The following is a 15,521-nucleotide window of genomic DNA, read 5'->3' on the forward strand; positions in this document are numbered from 1 at the left end:
AATAATAATTATTTCTTCCTTAAGGCTCTTTACTCCCTTTCATTGGTTTCTCCAGGCCTTTTAAATCTTTCCTGGTTTGGTTATTTTTTTAATTTTTATTTTTCCTCTTTATATTTTTTTGAAATTTTTCGGTTCTTTTTTTTTGGGTAAATTTGAACCTTTGGGTAAAAATTTTTTTTCAATAATTATTTTCCTTCCTTGGGGTTCCGGTCTCCTTTTTCCTATTGGAAATTTATTTTTTTTTTTCTTTTTTTTTTTTTTAATTAAAGTTTATTTTTTTAATTTTTTGTTTTTTTTTTTTAGTTTTTAAATTTTTTGGAAGGTAATATTTAATAAGGCCTTTTGGATAAAAGAATTTTTTTTACCCTTCCTCCTCTGGTGAACCCTGGCCTCCCTTTCTGCCCAAGTGTTTTTCATGTTGGGTTTTTTCCCTTCCCTTTCTATTTTTTTTTTAAAGAAGAATTTAATCATGGGCTTTTCTTTAAAATCCCTGCTGGGAGGAATAAATTCCTTAATTTCATTTCCAAACCCTCTTGGCCGGGGCCCTAAATCCCTTTCCTGGGAAGTGGCCCATTGTTTACATTTTTCAGTCTTTCCGAATTCTTTTCTGCCCTTCTTCCTTTGTTTTTCACCCAGGGCCAAGTTCACCGAAACCTGGGGACATTTTCAAAAATCAAGCAAATTTTTGCTAAAATTCCCTTGGATCCCAGGAAGGGAAAAAGTTCCCCTGTGTTTTGGCTATTTTCTTGCCAAACTCCCAAGCCCCTTTGAGAACCTGTGGGCTTGTCCTTGTTTAGCTCTTGATCTGGTCTTGGGATTTCCCGGCCCCAAGCTTTTTGGGTTTTATTCTTTTCACCCCCAAATTTTTTTTTCTTTGTTTGAGGGAAAAATCAAAGGGGCAAAATTTCCCAACCCGAGGGTGCAAATTGGTCTTTCCCCTCCTTTAAAGGCTTCATTTCTTCTTTGCCCTAAACTTCCCTTTAAAACTGTCCCCCTGGCCAGACCTTTGAAAGTTGTGCTAAACCCTTGGGGGAATTTGGGGTTTAGAAACCCAATTGTTTGGGGTTTGTTTTACCCCTTTTTAACTTTTTTGGTGTTTTTTGGCTTTTGTGCCGGATAAAGGTATCGCCTTTTGGCTTCCCCGAGCGCTTGAATTCCCCACCCCTTTCCTTGAGTTTTGCCTTCAACTTGTATTGTAGGGCCTCCAACTTTTATCACTGCTTCTGCCCTGCTTTAAAGGGAGGTTCCCACCCTTCACAAAACAGTTTGAAATTAATTCTATAATTTCTTGGTCATTTATTTAGATTAGTATTTTCTTTTCTTGCCCCACCCCTTTAGAAAAGTTATACTTTCCCTTCCCTTATTTCAAATTAGAATCAATTTTTCCTTTTTTTAACCTTTTTTTTCTCTCCTCTTTTTAATAAAAAAGCTTAATAAATTTGCAATTAATTTTTCCTTTACCGTGTAGGTTTTAAATGTTTTCCTAAACAACCCTTATTGTGGGCCTTTTGCCTTTTTTATTAGTTTCTATTTTATCCTGCCTTTTCCTTTTTGGGAGGATTCCTTTCCATTTCACCTTTTTATGGGGTTAAAATCAAATTTATTTTTCCTTTTTATTATCCCCATAAAGAAATAGGCTTTTCTTTTTCCCTCCTTCCCTTTCCCAATATTTAAAAGTTATTTGGGCCTGTTTCATTAAAGCTTTTCCCTTTTAAGAAAATTTCCTCCAACCTTTTTACGATCCTTCCAACTTTTGCCCTTTCCCAAATTCCTTTCCCCCTTTTTCTTTAATTTTTAATTGGAAGTTTCCTTATTTCCCCTTGTTTGAATTGTTTTTCTCTTTGAAAAGCCTGATGGGTTTAAAATTTACCCAATTTTTATTTTACCTTTAAATTTTATAATTTTTAATGATTTTTCCTTTGCCTTTTAGGAATTTTGTTCCTCCTTTTTATTTTCACCCTTTTTTTTTTAGTTATTTTCCTTTCTTCTATTTTTTCTTTTCTTTTTTTGGTTTTGTTTGACTGATTCTTGAAATCTCATTAAGTCATTCTCTTTTATTTGTTCAGTTCTAATTTTTAGTGAATTATTTTCTTCAGTTAGCTTTTCTAATTCTTTTTGTATTTGGCTAACTGAACTTTTGAATGAGTTATTTTGTTCAATGGACTTTTTCCATTTCATAAATTCTGTTTTTCAAGGAATTTTTTTTTTTTTTTACCATTTTTTCAAATCTATTTTGTAAGGAGTTATATGCTTTTTCTATTTCACTAAATCTATTTTGTGAGGAATTTTCTTCAAATGATTTGTCTTTCCTTTTCCAAACTTTCCTGTTAAGTTCTTATTTCTCTTCCCAATTTTTCTTCTAACTCTTTTAAGATCATTTTTGAATTCTTCTAAGAGAATCTTGTGTGATGGTGATCAATTCATATCATTCTTTGGGGCTTCATCCTGAGAAAAATTGTTTTTAATGTACAGGATTTGAGTTCTGTTCTCTGTCTAAAAAATCTATCTATGGTCAGAGTTCTTTTTGCTTTTGTGCTCATTTTAAAAGGTTGAGATTTTCTCTTTTGCTAAAGGGGAGATTGTCCCAATCTTCCTCTACAGGTGATAGTGGCTTCACAATATCCTGCCTCCAGTGCCACTGACTTCCTTCCCATTCTGGGAGGGTGTGGGCAAATTCTAAGTCATTCTGCGGTTCAGGAGCTCACTATTTGACTTTTATAGTTGTGTTGAATATCTCATAGTTAGTTTGCTGATCCACTGGCTTCTAAACCAGGACAGACTAGCCAATGTTGCTCTATTTTGGTTAAGACCCTCCTACTAAATTCCCCCTCCACATGGATACCACACCACCCTGGGTCCTGCACTGTGCCTGCCCTGTTTCTCCTCTCCCTCTCTGTCTGATTGAACCAGAGTTTTTAAAAATTTCTTCCAAAAAGTTTTCTGCTGGAAATTTGTTATCCTCCAAATATTTTCGTGGTTTGACATTCCAAAGCCATGTCAGAGATGAGCTCAAAGTCCTGTCTATTCTCCATCATCTTAGTTCTGCCTCTCCCTGGTTTTCTTATTGATATAATCAATTATGTTGCTAGCTTTCCTAATATAGAGTCCACCATGCAATCCTGGTATGAATCACATCTCGTCAAAGTATATATTCCTTAATATACTTATTAAGTAATTAATAAATATGCTTTATACTGTATTGCTGTCATTGCATTTTGTTAAGGACCATGTCTAAGTGTGAAGGGGCAGGTCAGTTCTCCAAAAGCTCCCACATCTGTGAATCATAACACATTTGAGGGAATTATAAATCAGCCTTTACTGATGCAAATGTTGCTTATGAATTGTGGATGAAATAAATTGGAGGCAAGAGGGAAGAGGAGGGAGCTCAGAGAATGCAACTGTGTTTCCGTCTTCTTGTATCATTATTATCCTTTCACATGAAGGGATCTGTTCTGCTGGTCAGAATTAGATCCCTAGCAAGGCACTAGCAGATGGCTCCCATAACACCCAGCAGGCACTAGCAGGTTGCTCCCATAACAGCTTCTCAAATATTTTATTTTACAGTTTTCAAAATACTCATTAGGGTAATTCATACATTTATTTCTCTGTATTAGCTCTTCCTATTTGTATCATAAAAGGAATCTTGTAGAGATGCTTAGTTGGTAGAGAAAGGACAGACAGACACAAAGATAGAGATAGATACACACAGGGAAACAGAGAAAGAGAGAGAAACAGAAAGACACACAGAGAGAAAGAAAGAGAGAGAGAGTGGAAGACAAAGAAGAAGGGAGGGAAAGGGAAAGAGAGAGAGCAAGAATTTTTTTTTTTGTTTGGTCGTGACAGTACTTAGGAACATAGCCTCAAAGCAAGCATTTAGATTCTCATAAGGCTGAATCCACAATTAGATTATAGAAAGATAACTTTGGATAGATTTACAATACTCAACCCCATCACTTGCAAATTGTATCACATAAGAATGATTATACTTTGTGTAATTGAACCCTATTAGTTGTAAAATGTTTCATTCAGGAAACCACGCCTTTGTTTGAAACAGTGGCAAAAAATAAACTATTCTCATCATTGAGAGAATATGGAAAACATTTCATATGAGAAATGCATTAACGAATCTGAAATGACTAATCTGAAGGATCAAGAAACTATAAATTCTGATTTAGAAAAAAGTATACTTGTCATATGTTTCATTAGAGAGAAGTGTTAAAATTCAAAGCTGGAAATGATGTGAAAAATATTCAATTCAATAATACTAGGAAGGTGATCTTTGACCAGAAAATTTGCTATTTTGGGTTGGTTTAGAAAGTTTAAATTGGCACCAAACTTTCCATTTGCTCCAGTACTTTCCATAGTCTACATAGGAAATCATGTTTATTGTGTGTGTATTTAGGTATGTGTGTTTAAGAAAATATATATTTTTAAGCTTGGAAGATGTTTACATTTAATTAAGGATTGTATAACCTGTTGTACTAGCTTTTTCAATGATTTTTATTTGCAATTTGTGTGTAGGGGGAAATATATATATACACACACATATATATGTAATATATATATTATGAATTAAAGCAAAATTTGTCTTGTTTTTTATTTGACACTAAGTAGAGAGAGTTATATTGACATAAAAAAGTTATATAAATTGACCAATGAAATTACTTTCTAGTCTAATTATCAAAAGATGACAAAATAGAAAAAAACTAGTTTTGAAATCACAGGGATCTACATTCAAATCTTAGTTCTGTTCCAGGACCTATATAGTCATGGCAAATAATTTTTTCCTCTTTGAGTTTCAGTGTCATAATATGTAATTAAATACTTAGAATAGATGAGCTTCACAGCCTTTCCAGCTCAAATTTTATGGTCCTTTGAAATTTGAAAGGAATCTCTTCCTTTCAAAATAAGAGAATACATTGAGCTCAGGAAAAGTCTACTAGTTTATGTTCCTGATTTGAGTACTCATAATGGTTCTCTGTGGCTATTACTTCCATTGGCATATAGTTGTGTCTCTGTTTACTTTATTTTGGAAAGTATCTTATTTTTCCATGTTTATTTTGTTAATAGGTTTTCTTTATAGGGAGACAATATGTTAGTATATAAGCAATCCTAGCCTAGAAGATGAGACCTTATTTCAAGTCCTCATCTATTATGAAGTTACTATGTGATCTGAGATTTAATTAACCTTTCTGAGCTATAGTTATGACATCTATAAATCTAACTTCTCATGTTTAAATTCCTTCTTTGTTAAATTACATTTTGAAAAAAAGATGATCTAGAAACATTCTTTTAACCGCGGTATGAATATATGATTAGCCAGCATGTATAAGGAATGGCAAATAATTATCTTATTTTATTTTCTTTTAGTAACAAGAAAATATTGCTAGAGCACTATCATCATCTCTATTTTTCTCTGGGCCTCAGTTTCCTGCTATGTAAAATAAGGTGGGGAGAAGAGAGTCAGATCATCTCTCAAATCTCTTTTTATTTTCATATCATATGATGCTACTTCATTCTTTTTGTGTAAGTATCTTGATTGTCAGTGTTCTTAGATTACTACTTTTGACCTATTAGATCTCAATTTAATCTCCAGGAGCAGAGCTGTGAAATCCACATCTTTCAATCAAAAATCTCCTGCTGGTTACAAATAACTGAAATGGGAGGACTAAAAAAGAAATATCTGCACTTTTACTTAACCCTGACATGAAAAGCAGAACTAGTTTGCCTCTATTGTGAGATCCCAGTTAGTGTTGGGAGGTTGGTCCCTAATACATAAGAATCTTTTTTATTTTTTTCTTGGCAGTTCTTTGCACTCCTGTTGTTACTATGGCAACAACTCTGATAGAGAAAGCAATTTTGATTCTCAGTACCTCTATCACCTCCTACTTCCTGTCTGTGTCTACTTCAGTCCTGTTTTATTTCTTAAAATGATGAGAGGTGATACAGAAGTTTTGCAAGGTTTAACTACACACTGGAATTTAATCTAAAGTTCATCTTTCTTATTTATGTATCTATAATGTTACATCTGGAGATAGATATCAAATGTTTTGAAAAAATCTAGCTCCATTTAAAGTCATCACCTCCTTGTGGTTACTTAATTAATCCTGGGCCAAAGTAATTGTGTTAAGAGTAGACACCCTATTATCCAGCCTGCTATTTTCTAGTATAATAGAGAAAGACAAAATCCTGAAAGATGAATGGCACCTCACATCAAAGTCATGTTTGTGACTCTAAGCATAAATCAGCAGGTGATTGTTTCAGATCTTTTTATGAGCAGGCAAGACTGTGGAAGTCAGTGAAAATTAGGGCAGGCTCTCTGACAGATTCAGTCATGGGAAGGAATATGCACACAAATACACACATACTAGTTGGCATTCTGGTGCCTAAACAGTCCCACAGTTTCCAAGTGCACAAATAGTTCTTACTGACAAGTGATGATTAGTTTATATTAGTAGTCCCATAATTTTTAAGACTTGAAAGAGATGAAAATATTTTTCCATAGCTTACACCAATCTTTTCTTAAAAAATGATCACTGCATTTTCTTGATAATATACATTGAAAACATAGATAATTACTTAGAATTTATTGAACTACTCTCCATTTATATTTTTTGTTCTTTATTCTGACTGAGCACATGCCTGTTTTTTACTCAACAATAAATAGGTGAGTCTGAATTTCTGAATGTATGGACTTATACTTTTGAGTCTATTTTAGAATCATAGGATTTAAAAGTCTGAAGGACTTCAAAGATCATCTAGTCTATGAACTCACATTTTAACAGATGAGAAAACTGAGGACAAGAGAAGAAAGATTTTTATCTTCCCAAGTATAACCCTCTCCATCCCTGAATGTCTGCTATTATCTCTAGTCTCACAAATAGCAAAAGAAGCAGAATTCAAACACAGTTTCGCTGTCTCTAAGTATTGTACTTAATCTTCTATACTCAATAACTTTCTCTCTAAACAGAAACAATACAAAAGGCTAGAATACAAGCATTTTCTACATCTTGACAGCTCTAAAGCCAAGCAGGGGATTTATTATTATGTAATGTGCACTACATGTGAGATTGAAGAGCATAAATTTGAATAACAACTTTATTATTTATCAACTAAGTAACCTTGGATAAGTCACTTTCTAGGCAATTTGATCTATTTATTTGTAAAATAAAGAGATTAATAAATCTCATTCATAAATAAAACAGAGTTAGAAATTTTCCAATGTCTTTTCTAGTCCTAATACCCTTCTACCCTATTGGAGATGATGAATGGTGTATTTGAAGTGAAGATGTACTGTCAGTTTATATAGTGCCTTCATGATTCATTCTATCTTCAAACACTTAAAAAAGTCATAGATGATCTAAACTCAGTGTGTCCATGCAGCTGCAGTTAACCCTTCCAATGAGAATTACCTTACATCTATCATCGTTGTTCTTCAGTCATTTCACCAATATCTGAGTCGTCATGATCCTCCTCCAATTATTCTGACAAAGACATTGAAATGGTGGTCTATTTCCTTTTCTAGCTCTTTTAGAGATGGTAAAACTGAGGCAAACAGGCTTAAATGACTTCCTTGGGATCACACAGCTACTAAGTATCGAAGGCTGGATTTGAACTTAAGAAGATGAGTTTTTTTGACTAAAGCCTGATACTTTATCTACTGTACCCCCTAACTAATTACATCTATTATACAACCCTACTAAATTCGTCCTTTGGTGCTTCACTGAAACTTCCAAAGGCTTCTAGACCACTGAAAGTTCTGTCATCTTCACACAAGCTGGAAAGTATTGGCCTTGTAATACAACATAAGTCATTCAAAGTGGGGTCCAGCTAAATGTGGAGAGGCTCATAATCAACTGAAGGCCAGAATGGTTAGATTAAGTGGTCACAGCAACTAAACAAAACACATCCAATTAAGTTACAGAAAAATGTGATTTGTGCTGGTGGATAATCCACCAAATAGAAAATAAAATCATTGAACTATTAGATTGCCATCTTGCACTGCAGGTAAAAACAAAACAAAACAAAAAATAATCTATTCTTGTGTACTTTTTTGTCTCTGAGACTCAGGGTTATAGTAATATAATGATTAGAAATTTTAATAAGAATTTTAATTAGAATAATAAGCATTTGATAATTAATTTAATAAGAATTTACCTTTTCCCATTTATTGTGTCAATGTCCTCAAAAGTCTATGCTATCTACTCCATTGATTAGCCTTGAGTTTTCATCAGTCTTTTCCATCTCTCCCTGTTTGTTCTCTTTATCTTTTGGTTCTTACCCACTGAATATGTGATTTTGGAGATTACCCAGTAATAGAATTCAGATATTCTGAAGATCTTTGGGTCAGATGAGAAAAGTAATGATTTAGGGAGAAGATAATAAACATTGACAGTGTGGCAACAATCTATTGGCCTGTACTTTATGAATGCTTATATATAAGAATAAGAATAGACTCTGGTTTTATTTTATTTTCCTTATCCCTCAATAAATTATTTTATTTAATTCCTTATATCCCTCATTTCCCACTCACATAGTCCTTTACTGCACTTCTTTGATAGATGCTAGAGACTTGACAATCTTGTTACCATTTTGGGTTACAAATATAAACTGGAGAGGTATTCAGTGTTAAAGTTTGAGGAGTAGAAATATAAGTAATTCAATGTAGATCGCAAAATAATAAAGGAAAGTCTATATTATAAAACTACATAATTTAGTAACAATGTCATCTTGTAGTTTTTATTTAACTTTCCTGAATCTGTTTTCTTAGCTACAAAGTGAGGGGAGTGGATTTAAAAAAAAAATTCTAAGGTTTTTTCTTTCTCTAAAATATCTAAGATTCTATTATGTGCTGCTAATTCACCATCCAAAGCATTATCTCAACATTCTTGAAACATTTATATATCAGAAAAATGAACATCTTTTCTTTTTCTTCTATGCAGATATAACAAATGTAATGCTTTTATTCTTTGTGTAGCAGAGTTCAACACATCCAGGGAATTATGTTACTATGGAAATTCATTCATAGAAAAAAATTAAATTGGACTCAGAAGATAGATTATGGCCAGGTAAATGTTCTAACAAAGGACCTGTGCCCAAGTTATAGCCAAGATTAAAATGTTTATTCTTACTGAGGGAGGAGTCAAGGGGTGACTCCATTACTGGGACTGAACTGAGATGAGAGAGTGATGGAAGTTGCTCCAGTTGTGCAAAGAGGTGATGTAGTAAAGTCTATGAGAGTTTTCAAATTTTCATTTTTCCTTGACCCTGATGATGCCACAATGTTGGGGAATACTTATCTCACACAGTTTTCACTCTGAAATTACAATACAAATATGAGAATAAGCAGTGTGATCTACTCAATAAGTTTAAGTCTACAAGCTTGAATCAACTTTTAAGATGCTAAAAATTGAGTGGGGTTGAGTAGGGGGATGAGAATGGGTGTGTGTGTGTGTGAGAAAGAGGAAATATAAATGTAATATCTGTGTAATATCTTAAAGCATTAATGAAACAGAACAAAAATATCATTTTTCATTTATCAGAGAATAGACTAGTGAGTTTGAGTTTGTTTATGGGAAAATATTCTAACATTTGACTTCAATATTTATTTTTTAAAAATTGACTTCTGAAATTTCTCCCTCTTTCTCATCATTCTCTTTCCTATTGAAAATGTAAGAAATGTGATATCAATTATACATGTGAAAGTGTGTAAAACATATTTCTATGTAGTCATGTTGCAAAAAGAGTAAGAAAATAAAAAAAATATGCTTTAATTTACAGTCCAACTTCATCTCTTCACTCTTTGGAGGTAGCTAATATTTTTCTCCCTTAATTTCTTCTGAACTGTTTTACTTCATTGTATTGCTCAGAATAGCTAAGTCTTCTTATAATATTGTTATTAATGTGTACAATGTTCTTTTGGTCCTTTTTACTTCACTTTACTTCAGTTTACACAGAGCTTCCCAGGTTCTTTGGAAATGATCCTGCTCATAATTTCTTATAGCAAAATAATATTCCATCAAATTCATATACAACAAATTATTCATTTATTCCCCAAATGATGGACATCCCCTCATCTTGCAATTCTTTCCCACTACAAAATAAGATGCTAGGAATATTTTTTACTTGATGCTTTTGGAGATACAGGCCCAGTGGAACTATTGCTGGGTCAAACAATAGGAACATTTTAAAAATTCTTTGGGTGTACTTTAAGAACAATTTTTTTTATTAAAACATTTTTTATTTTCAAGATATATGGGGGGATGATTTTTTAATATTGATTCTTACACAGTCTTTTGTTCCAAAATTTTCCTTCCTTTTCCCCACCCTCTCTCCTAGATGGCAAGCAATCCAATATATATTATATAATTAAAATATGTGTTAAAGCCAGTATATTTAAACATATTTATACAATTTTCTTGCTACAAAAGAAAAATAAGATTAAAAAGGAAAGAAAATTAGTAAAAAAACAAAATGCAAGTGAACAATAAAAAAAGAGTGAGAATGTTATTCTGTGATCCACACTTGGTTCCCATAATCCTTTCTGTGGGTGTAGATGGCTCTCTTTATCATAAAATCATTGGAACTGGCCCCAATCACATCACTGTTGGAAAGGGTCATGTTCATCAGAATTAAGCATCACATAATACTACAGAAGAACAAATTATTCTTGAGAATGGTTGTACCAACTCACAACTTTATTAATGGTTCATTATTGCCCCAATTTTTCCATATTCCCACTAACATTTATTATTTTTCTTTTCTCAATCTGATAGGTTGGCCAATCTGATAGGTGTTTGGTTGTACCTAATAGTTGTTTTAATTTTTTTTCTGGAATTTATTATTCAAGGGATAATTTGTTATAGATAGAAATGTAAATCATTATCATTAATAATAGGTAGCATTCATAAACTCTTTTAAGGTTTGAAAAGATCTTTACAAACAATATCTCATTTCATCCACATAATAACCTTGTAAAATAGATTCTATTATCATCCATGCTTTAGAGAGGAGTAAATTGAGACAGAAAGAGGTAAAGTGGCTTGTCCTCACAGCCAAAAAATGTCTGATAAGATTTCATTTCAGATCTTCATGACTACAGGACCAGTGTTTTATTCAAAATATCACTTAGCTTCCTAGTAGTGCAGAGCACTGAGAAATAGCATTGGTTCTTTTAAAGAATAACAATCTTGACTCGTCTGGTTTTCTTTCATTACTTGAAATTTTCTTCCCTCAGTTAATATATCATCATTAGAGGTGGGGGAGGGAGTATTTTAGATATGCCATGACTGAACTTTGATAAGATATTTTATAAAATCTTTTTTTTTCACTCAGTGTGGAGAAAGATAAGTTATCTTTCAACAAAATATAATAAGAAAATATATGATGGTGCCATATTATATATGATATGATATTAGTACATTAGGAACCAATTGAATGAAAATAATTAAAGAGTAGTGTTCAACTTGGTGTGTGTATATTTATATCTTTTAATATATGAGATATATTTTCTGTAAGTTACATATATGAGCTACACATATGTATTTGCATGTGTTTAACTAATATAAATAAATTGTGGGCTTTTTCACAAGAAAAATTTCTTAGCTATCATTATTCAATTTACTGTTAATCAAATTGATTGTTTTTAACCCAATGGGTTGGTTTTATTTTCATATCAGTTTGTTATTTTATGTGACCTATTGTTATAGTCTTTTTAAAAATCTTTTTTTTTCAGTACAATTTAATGTATTAAATTTCTTTATAACAAAAATGACAGAAAATCATCTCCTTTCTTTGACAGTAAATCACCACTATTTGAGCATTTCTAATAATGGAGACCTCCATTGCCTAAAAGGTAACTCATTATGGCCTGCTTTAATAATTAGAATTGTCTTCTTTATATTGAACCATGCTTTTTAACTGTCTATATCTTTTAACTTTTGCCCAGTGGTCTTCATTCTCTATTGTGGAATGAAGAAAAGCAACTAAAATCCCTTTTGTCAATGATAAACTATCACAAAACTAAGAAAGGAATATATAACTCACATAACTTGAAAGGTTTTCTTTTATAGAAAAAACATTCCAAGATTCTTCATTAATTTCTAATAAATTAAATTCATCTCTTCCAACCCTGTTCTTCGCCTCTAAGATATGTTCCAGCTTGCCAAAGGTTTTTTAAAAAAATATACCTCAGAGAAATGGAGAAAAATTTCAAGATGTGATTTGACAGGACAGAATTCTGAGGGAGTATCACCTACTTTATTGTGTATACTATACTTCTACTTGTATATAGTTCATCTATGCAATTTTGTAATTCCTTTATAATTTGATATCTAATTTTGAGCTTCTAATAACTTAAAAATATAGGGTTTTATTCATAGAAATTACTGTTTACTCATATCTGCAATATCATGCAATGATTTAAAAAATATTTATTTGTTTTCTCCAATTATATTTACATTAAAAAAAATTGAGTTCTAAGTTCTTCCCCTTATCCTCATCCACAATTAAGAATCTCCATGTCTTGAAGTTATACCAAAAGTCAAGTTGTGAAAGAAAACATAGATCTCCCACCATAATGAAAATAAAAATCCTCAAGAAAAATTAAATTAAAAAAAGAAAGAGAAAGAGAAAATACTTCAGTCTTTATTCAGACACAATCAGTTCCTTTTCTGGGTATGGATAGGCTTTTTCATCATAAGTCCTTCAGAGTAGTGATGGATGATTGTACTACTGAGAATAGCAAAGTCACATATGCCTGGTCATCCCTGAACATTAGTATTACATTGTATATAGTACATTTCACTTTGTTCATGGAGGACTTTCTGGTTTTTTGTTTTTTGTTTTTTTTTCCCAGAGAGCATCTTGCTCATCATTTTCTTGAGAACAATAATATTCTGTCACAAACAAATTCCACAGTTTATTGAACCATACTCCAATTGATGAGTATCCACTCAATTTCCAATATTTTTTGCCCTAAGAAGAGAGATGCTACAAATATTTTTGTACATAAAGGTCATTTTTTTTCCTTTTTTCCCCTGAATCTCTTTTGGTATTCATTAATAGTTTTGTTAAGTGATATATAGCCTTTTGGGCACAGATCATATCTTTTTGACCACATTTTCAATTGAAACACGGCTCTTATTTTTATAAATTTGACTCAGATTTCTCTGTATTTAAGAAATAAGGCCTTATCTAACAAAATTGCTTCAATTTTTTTACAATTACTATTGCTAATTGTATTTCCTCCCTATTTATTTTCTCTCTCCTTTCACCCTGTCCCCCTTCAAAAGTGTTTTGCTACTGACTACTCTCTGCCCCAATATGCCCTCTCTTTTATCACCCTCACCCTCTTCTTATATCCTAATCATTTTCTATTTTCCTGCACATTAAGATAAATTTCAACACTCCTATTTCCTATTTGAGTCAGTTCTGATGAGAGCAAGGTTCACTCACTTCTCCTCTCCTCTCCCTCTTCCCTTCCATTATAATAGTTTGCTATTGTCTCTTTTTGATGGCAGGTAATTTGCACCATTCTACTTCTCCCTTTCCTTTTTTCTCAGTAACTTCTTCTCTCACTCTTTAATTTCATCATTAAAAAGGATATTATTCATTCATTTCAACTCATATTTCTACCCTGTCTATATATGTCTTTGTCATAATAATGAGAAAGTTCTTTTTTTCTAGTAAATTTATTTTTAATATACATTGCTTTATGAATCATGTTGGGGAAGAAAAATTAGAGCAAAAGAAAATCATCGGAGAGATTAAAAAAAACAATGTGTTGATTTATATTCAGTCTCCTTAGTTCTATTTCTGTATGCAGTTGGCATTTTATTTCCAAAGATTATTGGGTTGCTTTGGATCACTGAACCACTGAGAAGATAACTTTTGATCTTTGCACATTCTTGCTGTTATTGTGTACAATGTATTCCTGATTCTGCTTGTTTTGCTCAGCATCAGTTCATATAAATATTTTCAGGCCTTCTAAAATCAGCTTGTTTATCATTTTTATAGAACAATAATATTCCATTATCTTAATATACCACAACTTGTTCAGCCATTCCCCTATAGATGGGCATCTACTCATTTTCCAGTTCTTTGTTACCACAAAAATAGTGGCTATAAACAATTTTGGACATGTGAATCCTTTTCCCTTCTTTATGATTTCCTTGGGCTATAGCCCTACTAATGGCACTGCTGGGTCAAAGGGTATGCACAGTTTTATAGCTCTTTGGGCATAATTTCAGATTGCTCTCCAGAATGGTTGGCTTATTTCACAATGCCACCAACAATGAATTAATGTCCTAGTTTTCCTACATCTCCTCTAACATTTATCATTATCTTTTTTTGTCATTTTAGCCAATCTGAAAAGTGTGAGATGGTATCTCAGAGTTGTTTTAATTTGCATTTCTCTAATCAATAGTGATAAGTATAAAAATGCTTTAATTTATTCATCTGCAAAATGTCTATTCATATCCTTTGACCATTTATCAATTGGGTAATGACTTGTATTCTTATAAATTTAACACTTCTTTACATTTTAGAAACTTTGTCAGAAATGGCAGTCTATACAGATTTTTGCCAGCTTTTACTTCCCTTTTAATTTTGTTCCTGTTGGTTTTGTTTTGCAAAACCCTTTTTAATTTAATGTAATCAAAGTTGTCCATTTTGTCTTTCATGATGTTTTCTAGTTCTTCTTTAGTCATAAATTCCTCCCTCAATGAGAAAGTTCTTTTTTTTTTTTTTTAATTTTTTTTATTTAATAGCCTTTTATTTACAGGATATATACATGGGTAACTTTACAGCATTAACAATTGCCAAACCTAATGAGAAAGTTCTAATGAGACACAAGTATTATCCTTCTATATAGGAATGTAAACAGACAAAATCTTTTAAGTCTTTTATGATATCTTTTTTCTGATTACCTTTTTATGCTTCTACTGAGTCCTGTATTTGAAAATAAAAATTTCCATTTAGCTTTGGTCTTTTCATTATAATGTTTGAAAATTTTCTATTTTGATGAATGACCACCTTTTTCTCTGAAGGATTCTACTCAGTTTTGATGAGTAGATGATTCTTATTTCAGTCTGTGTTCCATTGCTCTTTGGAATATCATATTTCAAGCTCCTGGGTCATTTATTGTAGAAGCTACTAAATCTTGTGTTATCCTCATTGTGGTTCCACTATTCTTGAATTGTTTCTTTGTGGATGCTTGTGATATTTTCTCCTTGACTTGAGAATTCCAGAATTTGGCTGTGATATTCCTGGGAGTTTTCATTTTGGGATCTCTTTCAGGATGCAATCCATGGTTTCTTTCAATTTTTATTTTACTCTCCATTTCTAGAATATCAAGATAATTTTCCTTGATAATTTTTTGAAAGATGATGTCCAGGCTCTCTTTCTGATCATGACTTTCTGGTAGACCAGCAATTATTAAATTATCTTCTGGATCTATTTTGCAGGTCACCTTTTTTTTTCCAATAAGATATTTCACATTTTAAAATATTTTTTCATATTTT

Source organism: Sarcophilus harrisii, chromosome 2 (genome assembly GCF_902635505.1).
Source record: "Sarcophilus harrisii chromosome 2, mSarHar1.11, whole genome shotgun sequence".
Lineage (NCBI taxonomy): Eukaryota > Metazoa > Chordata > Mammalia > Dasyuromorphia > Dasyuridae > Sarcophilus > Sarcophilus harrisii.